Genomic DNA, 20,711 nt, shown 5'->3' with positions numbered 1-20,711 from the left:
CTGGGTTTCTCCCTTCTCTGAAGGGAACTAGAGGCCACAGAAGGCTGCAGCTTGTGGGTGGAGGTCGGGACGCTCAGGGCAGGCAGCCCTGGCTTGGCCTGGCTGTGATTCTGGCTCCAGGTGCTGGAGCAGCTTCCTGGGGCTCTGGTGCTGGCTGTGTGGAGTCCTGGCCAACCCTCACCTGGGTGGGACAACCGGCATGTGCGGCCAGTTGTCTCGGCGGCACTAAGATGCTCAGTCAGGATGTGAGCCACAGCCTCTTCCCAGAGAGGAGCGAACTCAAGGCTGCCTGGCTCTGTGCGTCCAGCCAGAGCAGGCACCAGACACTGGCTGAGCACAGGCCGCCGTCCTGGGGTTTGAGCAGGGCCTGAGTCACGTGGCTGTGCTGGAGCTCCTAACCTGCTCTCGCCATTCCAGACCTCTGCGTGGCCCTCTGGAAAAGGAACCTGCAAGTCAGGTGCCAGTGGCTGACACCTGTCATCCTAGCGACTCAGGAGGCTGAGATCTGAGGATTGCAGTTTGAGCCAGCCTGGCAGCCTGGACAGCAAAGTCCATGAGACTCTTATCTCCAGTTAACCACCCCCCAAAAAAGCTGGAAGCGGAGCTGTGATTCAAGTGATAGAGCGCTAGCCTTGAGCAAAAAGGCTTAGGGACAGTGCCCAGGCCCTGGGTTAAAACCCTAGGAGGACTGGCACAAAACAAAACAAAAAAGTCCTCAGCTAGGCGCTAGTGGCTCACACCTGTAGTCCTGGCTACCCGAGAGGCTGAGGTCGGAGGATTGTGATCTGCCTCAGCAGACAGAGCTAAGAAACTCTTATTTCCAAGTAACAGCAAAAAGCCAGAAGTGACAATGTGGCTCAAAGGCTAGAACAGTAGCTATGAATGGAAAAGCCCAGCGAGAGCAGGAGGCCCTGAGTTCAAGCTTCAGTGTTAAAGTGAAAATGAGTGGAGCGGAAGGAGCTCAGTGTCCCAGCGGCGGGCGTGAGGGGAAGCAGCTGCTTGTGGTGCCAGGTGGCCTGGGACCACGCGTTTGATGACAAAAGTCCCTTCTCTCACGGTGCGTGGAGTGTGGGGGGCGTCTGTGGCTGCTGCCTGGTTTGGGCCCTTTTCAGGAAGGACAGAGAATCTTCAGACACTAAAAGGACATTGAGAATTACCTAGCAGCAGCTCCTGCTAAGGAAAAACTGAAGGCAGATCTGAGATGGACCGGACAGAACCTGAATGTGTATGGACACCCACCGATACCACACACATCACGTGCACAACTCTATCTACAAACATCCATTTCCCAAACCCACCCCCCCACGCGCGCCGGACACACCCATACCAGACACACACACCATATACCACAGCACAAACTACGCATACACTACACCTCCCTCCTATCGTACGCACATCTGTACAGACATGCACCAACACACAGCACACATGAGCCTGGCCCCATTACTGCTCGATGGTTCTTTCTGGCACCTGGCCCTTCCCGGCCAGCCAGGGATGGAACAGCTGGGATTTCAGGCCTGGAGCTCTAATCCCTGGAGAAAATAACATGGGCCACATTCCCGTCATCCCGTCAATTCACTCGCTGACTGTTCTCACAGGTGTGGGCCGCCAGGGGTGCATGCGGCCTGCAGGCCTGCAGAGGACCTGCACCTGATCAGAGCCACCTGGGGCCTGCCGTGGAGGAGCGCACCCTGTGCCCAGCTCCGCAGAGCCGGCGGGAGGCCTCGGAAGTGAAAACTGCTCGCTGGCACAGGGAGGGGTCCCCAGGGAAATCCAGCATGCTGCCCACAAGAGGGAATGGAAAAGTACTGTGCGACTTAACGGTGCAGACACAGCCAAGCTCGGGTTCTCCTCCTGGGGCGCAGGGGCCCCGCACAGCAGCTGGGCTTTGTAGATCAGCAAGTGCCTCGTTGCGAGGCACACTTCTGAGCCCATTATCTCTTTAGACCCCTCAACAGGCAAAGAACAGACTCCAATATAGAATGTGAACCATACAAAATAGAACAGACATGAACAACGCGGAACAGTCTAGAACAGTAAAGAACAAAATGAAATGAATGGAAGGAAGAACTGTCCTTTCTATCAAGATGTGTTGCCTAAAAGTTTCTGCTTTGGCCTGGTGGCTTGGCTCTTATTAAGGAGAAGAGGAACTGCTTTGGTGTGAGGAAGGGTTTTTGAAATGTAAGGTTTTGTCTTCAACTGGTTTCTTGGCAAGGTGAAATTACAACACATCCCAGACTGTTCCAAGAAATAGCGGAGGGTGTATGTTGAGATGGCTTGTAAACACCTTATGTAAATACATTTTTATTCAAACTAGCCAATCATGAGCAGACTGTGAACCTGAGCTCAGCCAATCAGAGCAGAGGGGCGGGGCCTGCTGTGTTAGGGAAAAATAGGGGAGCTGCTTGCCTGCTCTGTGTATTTGCTTGCCAGGTTTTTAGCTGATGGTGCAGCTTCCTGCAGAAGTGAATTTTACCTTGCTGAGATGATTTTTCATCTTCATGCCTATCATTGTGACTCCAGTAATTCTTTTTTTTTTTTCGGTCGGTCGTGGGGCCTGAACTCTGGACCTGGGCGCTGTCCCTCAGCTCTTCAAGCTCAACTCTAGTGCTCTACCACCTGAACCACAGTGCCACTTCTGGCTTTTTCTGCTTATATGGTGCTGAGGAATCAAACCCAGGACCTCATACATGCAATGTGAGCACTCTACTACTGAGCTACCTTCCCAGCCCCTCCAATAATTCTTTTTGCCAGTCCTGGGGCCTGAACTCAGGACCTGGGCATTGTCTCTGAGCTTCTTTTGTTCAAGGCTAACAATCTACCACTTGAGCCACAGCACCACTTCTGGCTTTTTCTGTGTATGTAGTACTGAGGAATGGAACCCAGGGCTTCATGCATGCTAGGCAAGCACTCTACCACTAGGCCACATTCCCAGCCCTCCAGTTGATTCTTGAAGATCATATTTATAACAATGAACAAATGTAAGGCATAGAGAGGAAAAGTGGAAAGAACAAAGAACAACAGGTATCATCCAACCTAGGAATTTGCTTTGCTCCTGTCCCTAGAAACTAGTGTCAGCCGGAACTACCGCTTTGCTCTTTTCCCCATCAATGGCAGAAAGCTGAACTTCTGCCAGGTCTCTGCTAGAGTGATGGAAGCATTCTCAGTTCATGGACCGCACACACCCCTACCAACATGAACTGTGGCCAAGTTTTGAATCCACGGCCCCCACTGAATGAGGTTTGGCCACATTCTAATAGGTGTTGGGTAGAAGTGACTATCCATGAGAAGAAAGGGCACAGTAAGGTTTACATGGACAGGATGGCTTCAATCCCCATCTACCCCTTCTCTGTGGTGTCTGGGGGGGGGGGGTTTAACAGGCTGACAGGACCAGGACAAACCTGCCAAACCTGCGCTCTGACAAGGGCAAACCTGTGAGGTGCTGTGTGGGGCACAGACCCAGAGGCTCAGCCCTGGCCGGTCATAGGAAGCCAAGCCAGGAGTCTCTTCCCACAGTCCAGAAACTTTCTCTTGTTTTGATAAACTTGGACACAGTGCCCTTCTCCCCCGACCCCCCCGGAAGCATCCCATTGCTATCTGACTCCTGTGTCTTTGGGAAGAAATCAAAGCAGGAAGTCACCCCCCCTAAGCATCAACCTCACAGCAAGTGCCGCTGGAGCCCAGGAGTGGGAGGTGCCACTGCCCTGGGCAGCCGTGGCCGCCGTGGCCATGAGCTTCACTACAGTGCTCACGTGGCCTCTCGCCATTTCTATTCCTGCACTCAGACAACGCGAGCCACAGACAGTGCAGGGAGTGCTGGGGCCCACACACGCACCCGCACAAGAGCGCTGGTCAGCACACACACCCACCGCTGCTCCGTGAACTCGCACTGTGAATTCACAGCGCTCCCAGGCTGGCCACATGAACCCCTTCTTTTCTCCCCTGACTGCCCAATCGGGCATGGTGTTCACGGTGAAGAAGGGAGGCAGTAATGCCAAGATGTACCAGCGGACGGGCGCCCTGTCGCTTCTGGGCCCGCCCACTCCCCTCCTGACCCTTCTCCCCAAGGACACGGGGCTGGAATCCACTTACACCAGGCGCAGCCACGAATGAGCCCCAAACCAATTAGTACACAAGCCAAGCACAGGAAGTGCAGTCATTGTGTGATGGGAGGGAGAAGGGAAGGAAGGAAGGAAGTCACAAGGGAGGGACCTCCAACCTCTGCAGTGGCCCAAAGTGGGGTCCTGGGTGCCCTCTGAGGGTCCGCTTCCTTGTCTTCGAATCCTCCAGCGGCTTTTCTAAGTCAGACAGCCCACTTAGGTGAAAACCCACTTCCCGGAGACCCCCCGAGACTTCAGGAATAACCCACTGGCAATACCTGTCCAATGCCGGCTGTGTTCTCAGTGATTCGTTCTGGGCTGAAAATCTGCACATGGAGTCTGTCAGGGCTTAGGTATTGAGGGTCACAACACATCCCAAAGCCAGCCCTGCACCAAGGCCTCGTGCTCACTCACCTGGGGCGGAGCGGAGGTCAGACGGAGTAGGGGTGGGGCCGGGTCGGTAGGGGTGGATGTGCAGAGCAGGGGCCGGGCTGGGTCGGTAGGGGTGGATGCGCGGCTGATGGCAGCTAGATCATGCCCCTGGAAGAGAAGAGCGGGTCATGAGGGATGCCGTGCCCACGCCTTCCTCTGCACTCGCTTCCCCTGTGCCCATCAGGAGGCAAAGTGTGGGCCACGCCAGCAGACGCCTGGTGAGACACTAGCCATCTGAAGGAACGCTGCCCCCCAGCCCCTTCCGGCCCCTCCGCGGCTGCTTCTCAATTGGCACTACGAGGGGGGGGTCCTCCTCACGCCTGGACTCTTCCTCGAGGGCCACATTGCCCAGCCGAGCCCCCACTCACTATGGGTGCTACCACACCCACCCCGAGTGCCACACTCCCCCCGAGTGCCCCACGCACGCCGCGCTCACCACCAGTGTCAGGGTCACCGTGACCCACACCCTGACTGTGATTCACCACCCCACACCATGAACGCCACAGGCCCCTGTCCGGCTGTCCAGCGCCACTCCCCACCCCCCCCCCCCCCCGGCTTCAGGGGACAGCCTGTATCACAGGTTCTTTTTCTTTTCTTTTTTTGTCAGTCTTGGGGCTTGAACTCTGGGCCTGGGCGCTGTCCCTCAGCCCTTCAGCTCACTCTACCACTTGAGCCATAGCGCCACTTCCGGTTTTCTGGAGGTTTATTGGAGGTAAGAGTCTCACAGCCTTTCCTGCCCAGGCTGGCTTTGAACGGTGATCCTCAGATCTCAGCCTCCTGGGTGGCTAGGATGGCAGGCGTGAGCCACCGGCGCCCGGCTTGCATCCCATTTTCTATCGGGGCTGTCCCTGTGCCTCTGGCAGCCGTGCCGGCTTCGGGGAGGTGCTGGGAGCTAGGTGGGCCGAGGGAAGCTCCTGGCTCCTGGCTCCTCCCTGCCTCTGCTCCTGCTTCCCCGGGCACACCCGCTGACCTCGGCACGGCCAGCGTCCGCCTGCACACAGGCAGGGCGAGGCGCCAGGCTGGGGCCGGGCGCGGGGGACACCCCTGGCAGCGCTCCCTGCCCCAGCGCCTCCGGGGCTCCCTGGGAGCTCCCTTCTCTTGAATTGCAAATTTGCTCTAGCACTGAGCCACGGGACCGCCAGCCACCAGCCACCAGCTTTTCGGTGGCAGAGAAAGGTGACAGCCACGGCAGGAGACAGCATGAGGGAGCAAGCAGAGCCATCGTGTGGGAGTGATCAGGCTGGGTTCTGGCTGGTGGCTGGGACTGTCTTACAAGACAATTGGCGTGCCTGTCTCCTTCCAGAAGAGCCCAAGGCAGAGGCCTGGGTGATACATCGAGAATCACTGAATGTGCCCAGCAGGCTGGGCAGGGAGACAGAGGCGAAGAAGACAAAAGCCCCGGGGAGGTGATGGGACCCGTGAACCCGTCCCGTGAACCCCCTGCCTGACACCCCACGCCGGCCCTTGGCCACCTCATTTCCAGTTATCAAGGAAGTAGTCCTGACCCCCGGGCACTCCAGCTCCTGGCAGGGTGGCCCGGGGCCACTCAGGGACAGCCAGAGGGAGAAGAGCAGAGAGGGGGTGTGCGCCTGCCCTGGCTGGCTTGCTCTTGTGATTTCCTATTTAAAATGATCCCAAAGGCCAGGCCTGCAATCCAGGTCTGAGGATCACAGTTCAAAGTCAGCCGTGGCAGAAAAGACTGAGAGTCTTATCTCCAATGAACCACCAAAAAAAGAGGGCAGTAGAGCTACGGCTCAAATGGTAGAGCACCAGCCTTAGGTGGAAAAACCAAGTAAGAGTTCAAGCCCCAGCACTTGCACAAAAAAATAAAGTATGCTAGCTAGAGTAATTAGGACAGAATAAATAGATGACATCTATAGTGAAAAGAATCTTCTCTATTTTCTTATTTCATACTTTATATATAGCAAGTCCTAAGGCATCTAACTAAAGAGCTTTCAGAACTATTGTATTTCTATACTCTGTGACTCAGAGTCAGGCGCTGGTGGCTCACACCTGTAATCCTGGCCACTCAGGACACTGGGAACTGAGGAGCAAGGTTTAAAATCAGCCAGGACAGAAAAGTTTGCAGACTCTATCTCTAGTTCAAAAGCGAAAAGCTGGACAGGAGGTGTGGTTCAGTAGTAGAACACCAGCTGTGAGTGAAAAAGCCAAAGGAGAGCATGGGACTCTGAGTTCAAGCCCCTGTACTAACATACATGCACACGTGCACACACACAAATATACTCGCAAGTCAAAAAAATTGAGAAAATAATTCCAGATTAATAGCAATAAAAGACTAAAATCCTACAGAATAAATCTAATGAATGAAATGCAAAAGTCCTAATCTAAAAACTACAAAACAGCACTGAAAGGAATCAAAGCAGCTCTAAATAACTGGAACAAACTCCATCCTTATAAATCAGAAGACAAATCTACAGCAGATTTTATAATTCCACAAATCATAATTGGATTACAAGTCATTATTAAGTTGCTACAACTTCTCAGACTGATGCAGATTCAACACAATTCTCAACAGAAGCCCAGCTTATTTTTTTATTTTTTTGTCAGTAGTGGGGCTTGAACTCTGGGCTGGGCACTGTCTCTGAGCTCTTCAGCTAAAGGCTAGGGCTCTACCACTTGAGCCACAGCACCACTTCCGGTCTTCTGGAGAGTAATTGGAGATAAGAGTCTCATGGACTTTTCTGCCCAGCCTGGCTTTGAAACAAGATCCTCAGATCTCAGTCTCCTGAGTAGCTAGGATTACAGGTGTGAGCCACCAGTGCCTGGCTCCAGCTTACTTCTTAGATACAAACTGAAATGTTGATTAAAAAAAAATTACATGGAATTGCAAAGTGGCCTGAATAGCCAGAACAATTCTGGAAAGGAAAAAAAAAAAACAAAAAAACAAAGGACTTGCAACTCCTCATTTCAAAGTGTACCTTTGGTAATGATAATCAGGATGGTGTGGTACTGGTGCAAGGACCAGCAGTATAGAACAAACAGAACCGCATATCTGTAAATAAAGCCACATTTGCGGTGAACTGACTTTTAAGGGTCTCGTGGCTTTCCAAGGGGAGAGAGGAGCTTTTCAAGGAACAGTGCTGAAGCACTGCACTGCGCATGCCAGAGAGCCAGAGCGCTGTGTGGGCCTCGTCCAACGCCGTGCACAGAGTTAACTCAAAATGATGCTGAGGAGGGGATCTGCTGGGCGCAGGTGGCTCACACCTGTAATCCCAGCTGCTCGGAAGCTGAACTCCGAGGATCAAGGCTCAAAGCCAGCCTGGGGAGGGAAAGAGCATGAGATTCGTACCTCCAATTAACCACCAAAAAGCCAGGAGTAGAGCTGTGGCTCAAGAAGTAGTAGAGTGCTAGCCTCGAGTGGAAAAAGCTAGGGAGCAGCAGCTGGGCTCTGAGTTCAAGCCCCAGGCACCCCCAAACAAAAGAAACCTGCTGAGGAGTCAGCCTGGAGGAAAGGCTCAGCTTCCTCCTGGAAAGGGCCGGTGTGGGCCAGGACACCGAAGACCCAGCGAGTTCTGGTCTTGGGGCGAGCACTGGGCCAGGTCCTCACGGTGGCCCAGGAGGCTGTGGAGCCTGTCATCTTGGCCAGCCAGCCCTGGGGGAAAACACCTAGAAAAGTCTTTTCACGTTGGGCGTGGCCTGGCCAGGCCTGGACTTCCCACCCCTGGCTGCCACCAAGACCTGTGGGAAACCGGAAGCAGCCCGGCTGCGTGCTGGCACAGGGCGTGTGTGCGCTGCAGAAATGACGGACGGCCTTAATATTCGAAATCCAGCTTAGCGAGGAAGCAAAGTCCTGCAGGGAGAGACACAGCGTGGGCCTGAAGCCAAAGGACAGCTGGGTTTTTCTGGATTGTGGTTGTGCTGAGGTGAGTGGAAATGACTCATTCCACCAGGCCCCGGGTATCACGGCCCCTGCCACCTTCTGCATCACGGAGGCCGTTTTCCATGGCTCAGCTCAGGACAGCGAAGACGCTGTGGCCCGCACAGGCCTCAGAAGCCCAGAGGACACAGGGAAGCTAGGTTCACACGAGACCCCTAGGCTACACGCTTACCTACACAGACGGGGCTAGGCCGGGGCAGGTGGCTCATGCCTGTAATCCTATACTCAGAAGCTGAGAAGTTCAAAAACCAGCCTAAGCAGGAGAGTCTGTGACTTTTCTTTTTGGTCAGTTGTGGGGCTTGAACTCAGGGCCTGGGAGCTGTCCCTGAGCTCTTTTGCTCAAGGCTAGTGCTCTACCACGAGCCACAGCGCCACTTCTAGTTTTTGAGTGGCTAATTAGAGATAATCTCACAGGGGACTTTTCTGCCCAAGCTGGTTTTGAACCACAATCCTAAGATCTCAGTCTTCTGAGTAGCTAGGATTACAGGTGTGACCCACCAGCACCTGGCTTGTGAGACTCTTATCCCCAGCTAACTACCCAAATGCTGAAAGCAGAGCTGTGGCTCATGTGGTGGAATGTCAGCCTTGAACACAACAGCTCAGGGAAAGCTCGGGCCCGAAGTTCAAGCCCCAGAACCAGCATACAAACACACAAAAAACAACAGCTATATCTGGACTAGAGAACGCTACAGAATTACCAGGCCCCACAGAAACAGGCCCTCAGGACACAGAGAACTGAGGCCTGAAGACCTGACACCTCTAAGCTCCAGCCGGCTTCTTCTGCACGAGGGGGCAGGAGACAATAGCTCCCTGCCATCAACACAGTCCCGGCAGCCTCCTCCAGCTACAGCTACTCAATGCAGAGGACCCTGGGCCAGGGCTCTAAGAAAGATGGAGACTGCTTGGTACTCTTCACCAATATTGTCAAAGAGCCCAAGGTGTTCACTGGGCAGACGGAGTACTCCCTTCAACACGGAGGAAGCCCAGTGCACGCTGGTGCTGAATTCCAGTAAGTCACTTGGCGGTCCTGGGCTAGTCCCCTTCTGGCTTTTTTTGCTGGTTAACTGGAGATAAGAGTCTCATAGACTGTCCTGCCTGGGCTGGCTTTCAACTGCAATCCTCAATCCTCAACCTCCTGAGTGGCTGGGATTAGACAGGAACACCAGTGCCTGGCTCTATGGCTCTCTGTTGTTGGTTTTCACATCCTCATTGCTGGCCTGCCCTCCCACCCAGGCCCTGGACAGGGACAAGGAAGGAAACCAGCTTCCTGGAAGAGAGGAAAGGACGCTCCCGACGCAGAGGGGCGCCCTGACAGGTGGCAGTGAGGGCCGTGCGCAGATGGATGGAGGGCCTACACCACCTTCAGCTCCCAGCTCCCGAAGCCACTTAATCAGGAACTTCAGAGCGCACGGGGCTGGGCTGCGGCGGCACGACACAGGCTGAGCCGTGTGAAAGACACATAAATTATTCATTGCCCACAAATGAGCAGCTTCTGCCATCCCGCGGCAGCCGCGGCGCCCCAACACCCCAAGTGCCAAGAATTCCATTAGTGACGGCTGGGCTGGCGGGCACAGGCACTGGCGGGGCTCGGCCTGGCTGCAGTCAGCTGGCCGGCCCTGCCCACGCCGGGGGCCAGCTCAGCCCCAGGGGGGCGGGGGGGGGCGGAGGGGGGGTGGAGGAGCGGTGCTGATTTTGTGCAAGGATCCGGTCTGGCCAAGGAAACCACGTAGAGCCCACAGTCATTCACATGCAGAGTCCCAGGCCCGGCCCTGTCCTCCCCAAGCTCAGGTCGGCCCTGGATTCTGCATTTCCATGAGTATCTGAAGCTGGGGCTGGGAGCAGGGGGATCCCGCAGCCACCCCAGAGACCATCCTTGCAGAGGGGCTCCGTGGATGCCGGGAAGACAGCAGACATGAACACAGCAAGGCCTCCTCTGCTGCTCCATTTTTCCACCTTCTGTGTTGCTTTGCGGCCAGTGCTGGGGCTTGAAGTCAGAGTCTGGGTGCTTCCCTCGAGTTGTTTTGTTTTGTTTTGTTTTTTGCTCAGGGCTGGCACTCTACCCCTTGACCCAACTTCACTTCTGGCATATCTGATGGTTAACTGGAAATAAAGTCTCACAGATTTTCCTGTCCAGCTGGCTTTGAAATGCAATCCTCAGATCTCAGCCTCATGGGTAGCGAGGATTACAGGTGTGAGCGCTAGTGCCCAGCTCTTTCCCTTTCTCTATCTTTTGTTCCTTCAGCAGAGTTCCCCCCTCTCTCCTCCCTCCTCCTCCTCCTTCTTTTTTTGATGATTAATTGGATTATAAGAAGCTCTCGTACTTTCCCACCCAGGCTGGCTTTGAACTGGGATCCTCAGGTCTCAACCTCCTGAGTAGCAAGGATTACAGGCATGAACCACCAGCGCCCAGCTTACTCATGGGGACTGTCAAAGGCGACAGGACCTTGGCCAGCACACTGCAAGCCAACAGGGTGCTTCATGAAGGGGGTCGGGTGTGCCGGGACGCTGGGACGGAACCGGGCACACCCATTCTTCACGCTGACTACGCCACCCTCCTGGGCAGTACAGAGGTGTTGGGGACTTTGTCCCTCTTCCCTGTGCCTCCATGAGGGGACTTGTGCAAAGTCACACCTGCTGGTATCCAGCCTCCTGCCCTCGGCCCCCATTCTTCCTCTGGAAGCGGCTTGTCTGTGTCACTAAGGAAATGGCCTCTGAGCCCGGCCGGCGCCTGTGTGTGGAGGTTCGCGGTGGCGATCTGGCCACCTGGGGCTGTGACATGCACTTTCAAGGTTGTGGGGATGAGGATTCCAGCCATAAAGGAAGCATGCCAATCCAGAGCTACCAGCAAAAAAGGCTGTCATGTGTGTGCACGCACATGCACACTCCCATACTTGTACACACTCTCACGCTTCTTCACCAGAGATTGCTGTCACCTTGACACCTCTTGCAATGCCAGACATTCTTGTCACTAGAACTGGGCAGCGGGGAGAAGTCCACTAGGATGTCCACTGGCCAGTGATGCTGTGTCAGTGTGGACGTCCAGCTCAGAGGACACCCGCGTGCCTCCCACCCCCATGGTCGCCTCTTGGACTTGCCTTTTTCCCAACGATTGGAACTATTTTCAGATTCCAGTGGCAAAGGACATGTGTTGGCCAGCTTTCTGTTACAGTGCCCAGGATGGCGAGCTTGTGAGGAGGGAAGGTCTGTTCTGGCTCACAGTTTTGGAGGTTTGAGTCCCTGGTCTCTTGTCCTGGCGCTCTGGGCCTGTGACAGCACCACGCATCAGGTCAGGAGCGCGCGGCAGGCGAGGGTGTCTCCCTCATGGCAGCCAGGAAGCAACGGCAGAGGAAGAGGCCAAGGTCCCCAAACCCGCTCCAACGCCACGCCCCAGTGACCTCACTTCCTCCCACAAGCCCCATCCCTTAAAGGCTCCACCACCTCCCAACCAGAGCTGCAGGCTGAGAACCCAGCTGCAAACACGAAGCTTGGGGCGGGGGGGGGGGGGGGGACACATTCTATGATCTAGACATACCCTCTTGAAGGGGACACCCAAAATGACGTCACTTCTCTCTACAAAGGGGGAAGGGGGCGCCTCAGCCAGCCCAGGCAAGGCTGGGACACACAAGGACTCGGGGCTCTCTGTCCGGCATATGGTGGGGGCAGTGCAGGAAGCAGCCACAGCCTACTGGAGACTCCCCAGGAAGCTGCCCGCCTGGCCAGGGAAGGCAGGCACTGGGAGGACACAGGTGGTCAGTGGCGTCTGTGGTCAGCCCAGCTCCCTGGGTCTGAACAGATCACAGCTGGAGGCTTGGGCCTGCTGCCCAAGGCTGGTTCCGGCAGGCTGGCCAGTGCAGGCACAAACAACAAAGTCCTGCCCTCCCCCTCCCCCAGCAGGCCCCTCCCCCCTCAGCCACACCCGTGGCTTGCTGGCCCACCAGCCCACACACCCTCTGGTCAGCTGGGGTGTGGCAATGCTGTCTCTGAAACCCAAGCAAGGCCAGGACATTGCAGAAGGACTGCTGGATTCATTCCGTTCGTTAGTTTTCTGTGGTACTGGGGTTTAAACGCGGCTTTATGCTTGCTAAGCAGGCACTATTTTTCATTTTGTCAGTCGTGGGGCTTGAACTCAGGGTCTGGGTGCTGTCCCTGAGCTCTTTTGCTCAAGGCTAGCGCTCTACCACCTTGAGCCACAGCGTCACTTCTGGGTTTTGAGCTGTTTATTGGAGATAAGAGTCTCATGGATTTTCCAGCCTGGGCTGGTTTTGAACTGCGATCCTCAGATCTCAGCCTCCTGAGTAGCTAGGGTGACAGGCATGAGCCACCGGCGCCCGGCTTGGACTTTTTAAAAAATTACAAAGTCACTGCGGCAAAGGGCAGAGCAGCCAGGGGCTGGGAAGGTGGCTCAGCGGTAGAGCACTTGCCTTGCATGCATGAGGCTCTGGGTTCGATTCCTGAGCACCACATAAGCAAAAAAGAAAAAATCCGGAAGTGGCGCTGTGGCTCAAGTGGTAGAGCGCTAGCCTTGAGCTGAAGAGCTGAGGGACAGCGCCCAGGCCCAGAGTTCAGGCCCCACGACCGGACGAAAAGAAAAAAAAGAAAAAGAAAAAATGGGCAGAGCAGCCAGCAGCTGTACACCCGGCCTGGCACACAGTCCCTGGGGGCCGTTACACCTGCACCGTGACACGTGTCCAGAGCTCTAGTGAGGCGTTAAATCTGCCCAGACCCCAGAGAACCTGGGTCAGGAGGCACACCCTCCCAACGAGGGGGTGCTTAGTTCAAGGTGCCAAGCCAGCCCTGACTGCAGCCAGGGCTGCGGTGGCCCCGCAGGAGCAGCTGAGCGTGCAAGCCGCCCACCTCGTCTGCCTTTCTCCAAACCAAAGTGCCAAGCCTGCCTTTCCTCTGTCTGGATCCCCTTGTCAATCTGCCAGAGATCCTGGAAATTTTCCAGGTATTTCAAGGCTATTTATCTATATATATTTTTGTGCAAGTACTGATTCTTGAACTTAGGGCCTCACACTGTCATTTGGCTTTTTCACTCAAGGCTGGTGCTCTACCACTTGAGCCACAGCTCCACTTCCAGCTTTTTGGTGGTTAGTTGGAGACAGTTTCAGAGACTTTTCTGCATGGTCTGACTGCGAACCATGATCCTCCAATCTCAGCCTCCTGAGTAGCTGGGATTCTAGGCAGGAGCCACCAGTGTCCAGCTTTTGTTTGGTCTTTTGTAATAGTGTCTCATTATTTAGCCTCAAACTGCATTCCCCTGCCAGAGCCTCCCAAATGCTGGGGTTACAGCCTGCGCACCACGCCCGGCTCCCCCTGGAGTTCTAGCTGCTCTCCAGCTTTGCAGCCTTGGCCACTGTGGTAAGCATGACACATGTTATAATGCGGCTGATGACATTACTGATGTGGTCAGGACAAAGTCATCGGGCATGAGATGTCCAGCCCTGAGGGTGACCCCCTCAAGGGCTCTGACGTAGAGCCACAGGACTGTGCGGTCACCTGACTGCACCACTGCCCTGTGCAATTTCAAGTATTTGGTCCGCAGCCAGGAGAAAACCTGGTGCATGAACCCGAGTCCAGCCATGTTGTTCAAGGGCCTCACACCCACCCCCTGCTGCCAGAGATTTCCACAAGACACCCCTCCCTCTTCTTCAAAATGTCTTTGGGCTGAGCACCAGGGGCTCACCCTGTAATCCTAGCTACTCAGAAGGCTGAGACCTGTAGAGCAAGGTTCAAAGGCAGCAAGGGACAGAAAAGTCCATGAGACTCTTCTTTCCAATTAGCCAGCAAAAAGCCCGAAGAGGAGATGTGGCTCAAGTGGCAAAGTTCCAGCCTTGAGCATCTGGCTGCTGGCTAAAGAGTGGTCTCTAGGGTGGCGTCTAGTCCCAGTTCCTGGCTCTATCCCTGGAGGGAGGGTGGCCTTCCGGGCAATGCAGAGGCTGGACTGAATCATGTCCAAGTCTGGACACTTCTACGATTTACCATTAAAAGTTATAGATATGGGGAATTTTAATGACATGGGAACTGGAACGGTATGGCTGTAAATGGAGAATGCGGGACATGAAATGAATATACACTGTGACGACAATTACATTTCCCCGCCTCTTCAGCCCTGTAACCAAACAGTGTCTACAAGGAACAGACCAGATGGCTGCTGCGGTTATCACCGAATTGCAGGGTGGCGGGTTACAGTTGCTGATTTCTTTTCTGTATTGTCCACATCTTCTATGATGAGCATTTGTCATCAATAAATGGCCCAGGGGCCCAGGGGACAGCAGCCACGCTCCAGCCCAAGTTTCTGGCCCAGACAGCACCGAATGGATGGATAGCTGTGCCCACATGTGAAAGTAAGTCTTAGCGAGGCGCTGGTGGCTCATGCCTGTAATCCTCTCCTAGGAGGCTGAGATCTGAGGGTCATGGTTCGAAACCAGCCTGGGAAGGAAAGTCCACCAGACTCTTATCTCCAACTAACCACCAAAATTCTGGAAGCGGAGTTGTGGCTCAAGTGGTAGAGAGGCAGCCTTGAACCAGAAAGCTAAGGCCCTGAGTTCAAGCCCCTTGACTGGCATGCATGCATGTGTGCATGTGCAAGTGGGCACCCGCACACCCATATTCAGACCATGAACGCCTACCTCGGCTGGACAGTGTGCTCCTTGTGGGCAGCCTGTGTGTACCCGAGAGAAAGACCACCTCTACAATCCCCAGAAACCAGCCAAGAGGACAACGCCGTGTGCATCCAACACTGAAGAAGAAGGCAAACACACAGCCCCGGGCCACAGGGCCACAAGGTCCCGAGTGGTGAAGGAGCCTGCCACCCGTGACTCTTTTCAACCCGGTTATTTTTTGCCAACTTTTGGGCTGATTGTTACATAACTCCTATAATGAACCTGTCTGATACAGTCTGTTGTCCCTGGGGCCCTGCCACGCTGCCCCCTCCCCCCCTCCCTGCCCTGAGGAGCCAGGCCGGGCTGGAGGGGAGGATCTGGAATGCTCTTCAGGAAGGAAGGAGCAGGGAGCATTTGGAGCTCGTGGGAGAGCGGAAGTGTTGCCTGGGAGCCTGGGCAGGCTCAGGCCAGGTTTCTCTCAGCTCCTGGGACTATAGGACTGGGCTGGATTTTCCTAGAGCCCAAGGCAGGAAATTAGACCTTTGTGCTGGGCGTGATGGTGCATGCCTGCAATCTGGCCTTAGGAGGCTTAGGCAGGAGAATCACAGGGTTGAGGCCGGCCTTACTATACAGTAAGACCATGTCTCCATTATTAGAAGAAAAAGAGGGGCCAGGGGCAGGTGCCTCACACCTGTAACTCCAGCTACTCTGGAGACTGAGATCTAAGGATCAAAGTTCTGAGCCTGCTTGGGCTTTTCTTATCTCCAATTATCCACCAAAAATCTGGCAGTGGCACCATGGTTCAAGTAGTAGAGCATTAGCCTTGAATTAAAAAGCTCAGGGATAGCACCAAGGCCAGAGTTCAGGCCCCCAGAACCCCACATACCTATGTGCAAGTACCCCTCCCTCCCCGCTTTACAATGTCAGGCCACAGCAGCGGGTGAAGGGACACTTCCGGAGGAGATGCTTCCAAGGACCTGAGATCCCAAAACTGGGCACAGGGCAGAATCCTGGGGACAACAGGAGGGCCCTGAGGGTGGGCCTAGGCTTCCTCTGGCATGAGGAAGGCTGGGGGTAGGTGTGGGTGCTGATGGCCCTCCGGGGAGGCCTGTCAGTACAGAAGGGCTGGGAGACAGGTGGTCCCTGGAGACTGGAGGTGAGGCCCGCCCCCACTACCCCCTTCCCCCCCTCCCCGCCCCGTCCCCTGGGAATGAAGGCCCTTTCTTTCTTATCCTTGGCTAGGAGCATGAAACATGGAGAGCCCACTCCTGGGGCCTTGGCGTCTGATAGCATCTACCGAACGCCACCCGCCTGCCCGCCGGGCCGGCCGGCAGACCAATCTCCGGTTTCTAGGAACATTTCTGTCACTCGTCACTTTGGATCACTTTAAATTTTAATTTTTCTATTATCAATTCAGCCGATAATGATGACACCGTACCCTCCCCGCTCATGTCTTATTCATGCAGAAGAGCAGTGCTGGGAACAGGCCGCCTGCATGCCTCTTCCCCTCCAGGCCCGGTTTTCCCAGACCCCTGGGACCCCTGGGCCCAGGCAGGATCTAGCTGTGCCTGCCCCCTCCCCCTACACCGCCCCCCACCTGTTCAAGGGTCAGGCCGGCTGGGGCGAGCAGCAGGGCCCAGGACAGAGGAAAGCTGACTGCCCGCTCCTGGGCCCCATGGGGCCTGGGCTGGTGATAACTCACCCCCAGGCTCCTGGTTCCGTCCGCAGGCAGCAGGCAGCCGCCATCCAGTGGGCAGCATGGGGAGGGGGCGGGGCACGGCTCACCTTCCAGGCAGATGGAGAAGCAGCGGGCTGGGCCTGCCAGCCTCCTGCTGCTGTGCCGTGCCTCTGCCTCGGTGACAGAGCTTGTCCCCTGGCCATCCCCTGGTTGCTTCCCTCCCTACCCAGGGAGCTCCCAGGGAAATCAAGTCAGGTGTTGGGCCACAGCCCTGGACACAGTGCTGGGAAACAATGCATGCTGAGTAACTGGAAGGAGGCATGGCGGGGGGGCGGAGGGAGGTGCTCAGCTGACTCCCAAGGAGACACACAGGTTTCTCATCCCTCACCTCAACCGACATGGCCCAAGGGGCTGCACTGCTTCCTACTGGGGCTCAGGTCCCCGGATGGGGCTTTTCTGACATTTAGCTTCAGCTACAGAATGACTGGACCCAGAGATAAAGTGACAATAAAATGAGCTGAGCTGGTGAAATAGGAGATGGATAGAAACTCAGTGTGAATGGACACGAAGCGACGTGTTCCCAGGCCTCTACACCGGCCACGGCGGCCACGGCACGCATCCCTCCACGTTTATCAAAATCAACAGGGCAAGGCGGGCACTGGTGGCTCACGCCTGTCATCCTGGCTACTCAGAAGGCTGAGATCTAAGGATCACGGTTCAAAGCCAGCCTGGGCAGGAAAGTCCACGAGACTCTTACCTCCAAGTAGCTACAGAAAAGCTGGAAGTGGCTCAACTGATAGTGCTAACCTTGAACACAGGAGTTCAGGGACAGCACCTAGGCCCTAAGCTCAAGCAAAAAGGATGTGAAATGGCCTTCCAAGAATGAGAGATATGTGCACACGGCCCACAGACTCAGAAGAGACAGCTGGACATGCCGGACTCCCAAGCCAGAAGAAGCAGATGCCGAGGGGAAGCCGCCCGGAGCCCGGCTGCAGTGGGGCGCAGCCTCAGGAGGACACCCCTCTCTAGCCTGTACGCTCCGCCGCCAGCCCCTGTGGCATTAGGACCAAGGGGCCTGCGAGACCCCTGGAACAACTTGTCTGAAGCCACCAAGCCCAGGCAGAAAGGCACAGACCGGGGGAAGGGGGGAGTTCACGGCCATGGACAGATGTGGACTCCAGGGCTGCGGCTTCCCCTCCAGACCCCGAGGACAGGGCTGAGACGTCAGGACTGAAGCAAACGCGTCCCCTCCCCCAGCACCTCTCCCGAGCCCACGGGACACCCCTGCCACCTGCCACTCTCTCACGTCCCGCTTACCCGCTCCCATCTGGGCCTCACAGTCTGAGCCTTGGGTCCACGGCCAGAGCCCTGTGGTGGGGTACTGCTTTTACAGCTGAGGACAATGAGAACAGGGCTGAAGACCAGCCAGGAGCAGGTGGCAAAGTCCCCTCTGAGCCCAAATTCACGCACAACACTATCATAGCCGGTACCCCCAGAAGCATCGGCCCACTCAACGAAAGATGTGTCCCAGATGTTTTCAACAGTACAGAGGTTCGTGCACCTCATGGGGCACCCCTGAGTCGATGGACACAAGGCCAGGCCAGTGGTCACTTCGCACTGCCTGGCTAACGTGTCCAGGTATCCTACAACAGCCTCACCTGAGGGCCGCTGCTGGGTTCTGACATGAAAATCACCCCAAAGTGATGGGTGCCGGCGAATCATGCCTATAATCCTAGCTACGCAGGAAGCTAAGGACTAAGGGTCAGAGTTCAAGACCAGCTGGGGCAGAAAAGTCCATGAGACTTCTACCTCCCACTGGCCACCAGAAAGCTGGCAGTGAGCCTGTGGCTCAAGTGACAGAGACCAATCTTGAATAGAATGGCTACGGGGCAGCTGCCGGGTCTTGAGTTCAAGCTCCAATAGCGCGCGCGCGCACACACACACACACACACACACACACACACACACACACACACACAGCAGGACTCACCAGAGGCCAGCACCTTCTCTGCTCCCTGGTGCCTTCCCTGGCAGCAGCCAGCTGAGCGCTTCTCACCTCACTCTTACAGAAGGGAAGGGAGCCACAAAGCAGGCGGAGGGTGAGACCCAGGCTGGACATCCTAACCCCATGGACTCCACGCATGCGCCCCTGGGCTCCGGCAGGCCTGGCTGGTGAACAGCGCGGCTTCTCCATCATCTCCCCCATCACAGACACCCCACCCCGTGGATCAGACTGGGAAGACGGAAAAGCAGAGGGAGTCCGGGAGAAGGTATCACCCACCATGCAAGGGAGGGAGACACGTAGACATGGAACCAGGAAAGGGGTGCAGGACTCACCCTGCACCCCCCAGTGATCCACCAAAGAGCACCAATGCTGAAAGAACACCGCCATCCCGCCACCCAGGGCCTAACCCGGCCGTGGCTAGAAGATAAGTGGACCAGGTAGGCGCCTGTGCGTGGAGATAAGGCTATACATAGACGGCCAAGTTGATTTTTCCAGGATGTCAAGAAGCACGCTCCCTGGGAGGATCAGAGGTTCGTTTCAAGGACACGTGGCGGTGGCGAGGCCAGAACCTTTTCCCTTTCCAAACTTCTGAGTCCAACTTCTTAGAGAATGGCGGGCTTGCGCTGCTGGCATCTGGGCCTCCTTTTAGCACCAGCTTGCCCTGGTGGATCCAGACATCACATATGATCACTCAACAGGCAACTGGTGGCAGCTTCCAAAGTACATTGGCAGACATACCGACCACCTCCTCCAGGCAGGCCTCGGGGGTGCCTCCTAGGGTCACCCTCAGGTCTTAGGAGAGCCGGGCACACACCTCCCTCTGGGCTGGGTGCCCCTCCCTCACAGGCAATGGTGATTTGCCACTCCTGAACTGGCCAGAGGCAGGTGAAGGCCTGTCCAATGAGTCTGAGCTAGGAAGCAACCACGGCCCAGGCACGCAGCGCAAGTATCTACAGCCACCCAGCCCCTGGAGCACCGCGGGCTCTAGACCAAAGGCCCTTGTCCCCGCAGATACCCCGAGGCCAGGGTAAACATCGGAGACTTCTCCAGAGATCAGCCATGGCGGCTGCCAGAAGTGACAGCCCCAAAGTGAACAATCCCATGAACGCAAAAGAGGCAGAGAGACCAGGCCACGGGTGAGCACTGGAGCGAGGAGCAGGCAGCGTGGCAGGCACCGGCCGGGCCATCCACGCCAGGCGGGAAGCGGGGCCAGTCCGAGTGTGGCTCTGCCGATCGGGGAGGAGCCTGCGGCTGCCGCCAGCTCAGGAGCTGTGTTGTTGGGAAAATCAAGTAATGACGGCTTCCTCCTGCTGTCTCTCCCACTTGGTTTAGCTGTCGGCTAAGAAAACGAAGACGGCTGTGGCGCTGACTTCCAACAGATGTAATCAAATAGTCTAGTCCTGGATTCTGCAGGCACTGAGACGTTGGTAATTCAATTCTTAAAATGTCATTGTGATGCCGCGGGCACAGGCTGAGAATGTTCAGGAAACACACATGCTTGTCTGGGCGCGCGCACACCGACTGACCTTGAACCCCAGCCCTGCGGTGTGGGAGGCCGGGCCCCCTGCACATGGCCACCACCGGAGGACCCAAGACGGGGGACAGTGGGGACAGTGGACAAACCCCATTCCTGGGGAGGGAGGTGCTCTGAGTCAACAGCACCAAGCCTAAGGGAGGGAACTCTCAAGCCCGGCTTACTGCTAAAATCCAGGCCAGGGCTGGGTACTGGGGACACCTATGATAGGGACCGCCTGCTCTTAAGCAGTCTCGTCTGCTGGAATACACACACGTGCACGCACGCGCACGTGCACGCGCGCGCGCGCGCGCACACACACACACACACGAACACAATCTCCCCCTCAATACCACCTCCTATTCACTCTGCAAATGTGAGATAGTTAATAACACGAATGAGATCACACTTGGAGACCTTTGCCCTTAGATGACAGAGAACTGGAAATCCCACTGGAGCCAGCACCATGCAGCGCAGGCC

At 55.9% G+C, this 20,711-nt stretch overlaps 1 protein-coding gene across 3 annotated transcripts in view; it reads right to left on the bottom strand.

Annotated features, from left to right (window-relative positions):
- Hpcal1 (hippocalcin like 1) overlaps positions 1-20,711 on the bottom strand; it is a 74,938-nt gene that overhangs the window by 12,304 nt on the left and 41,923 nt on the right. For all 3 annotated transcript variants that reach the window (XM_070015256.1, XM_070015257.1, XM_070015258.1), the window contains exon 2: positions 4,515-4,640. The gene's annotated coding sequence lies outside the window, so the exon portion shown is untranslated. The remainder of the gene's footprint in view (positions 1-4,514; positions 4,641-20,711) is intronic.

This window comes from Dipodomys merriami, unplaced genomic scaffold, assembly GCF_024711535.1.
Source record: "Dipodomys merriami isolate MVZ:Mamm:240054 unplaced genomic scaffold, mDipMer1.0.p SCAF_110, whole genome shotgun sequence".
NCBI classification, from domain to species: domain Eukaryota; kingdom Metazoa; phylum Chordata; class Mammalia; order Rodentia; family Heteromyidae; genus Dipodomys; species Dipodomys merriami.
Note: the sequence above shows the minus strand (reverse complement) of the source record. Positions and strands in the feature narration are given on the sequence as shown.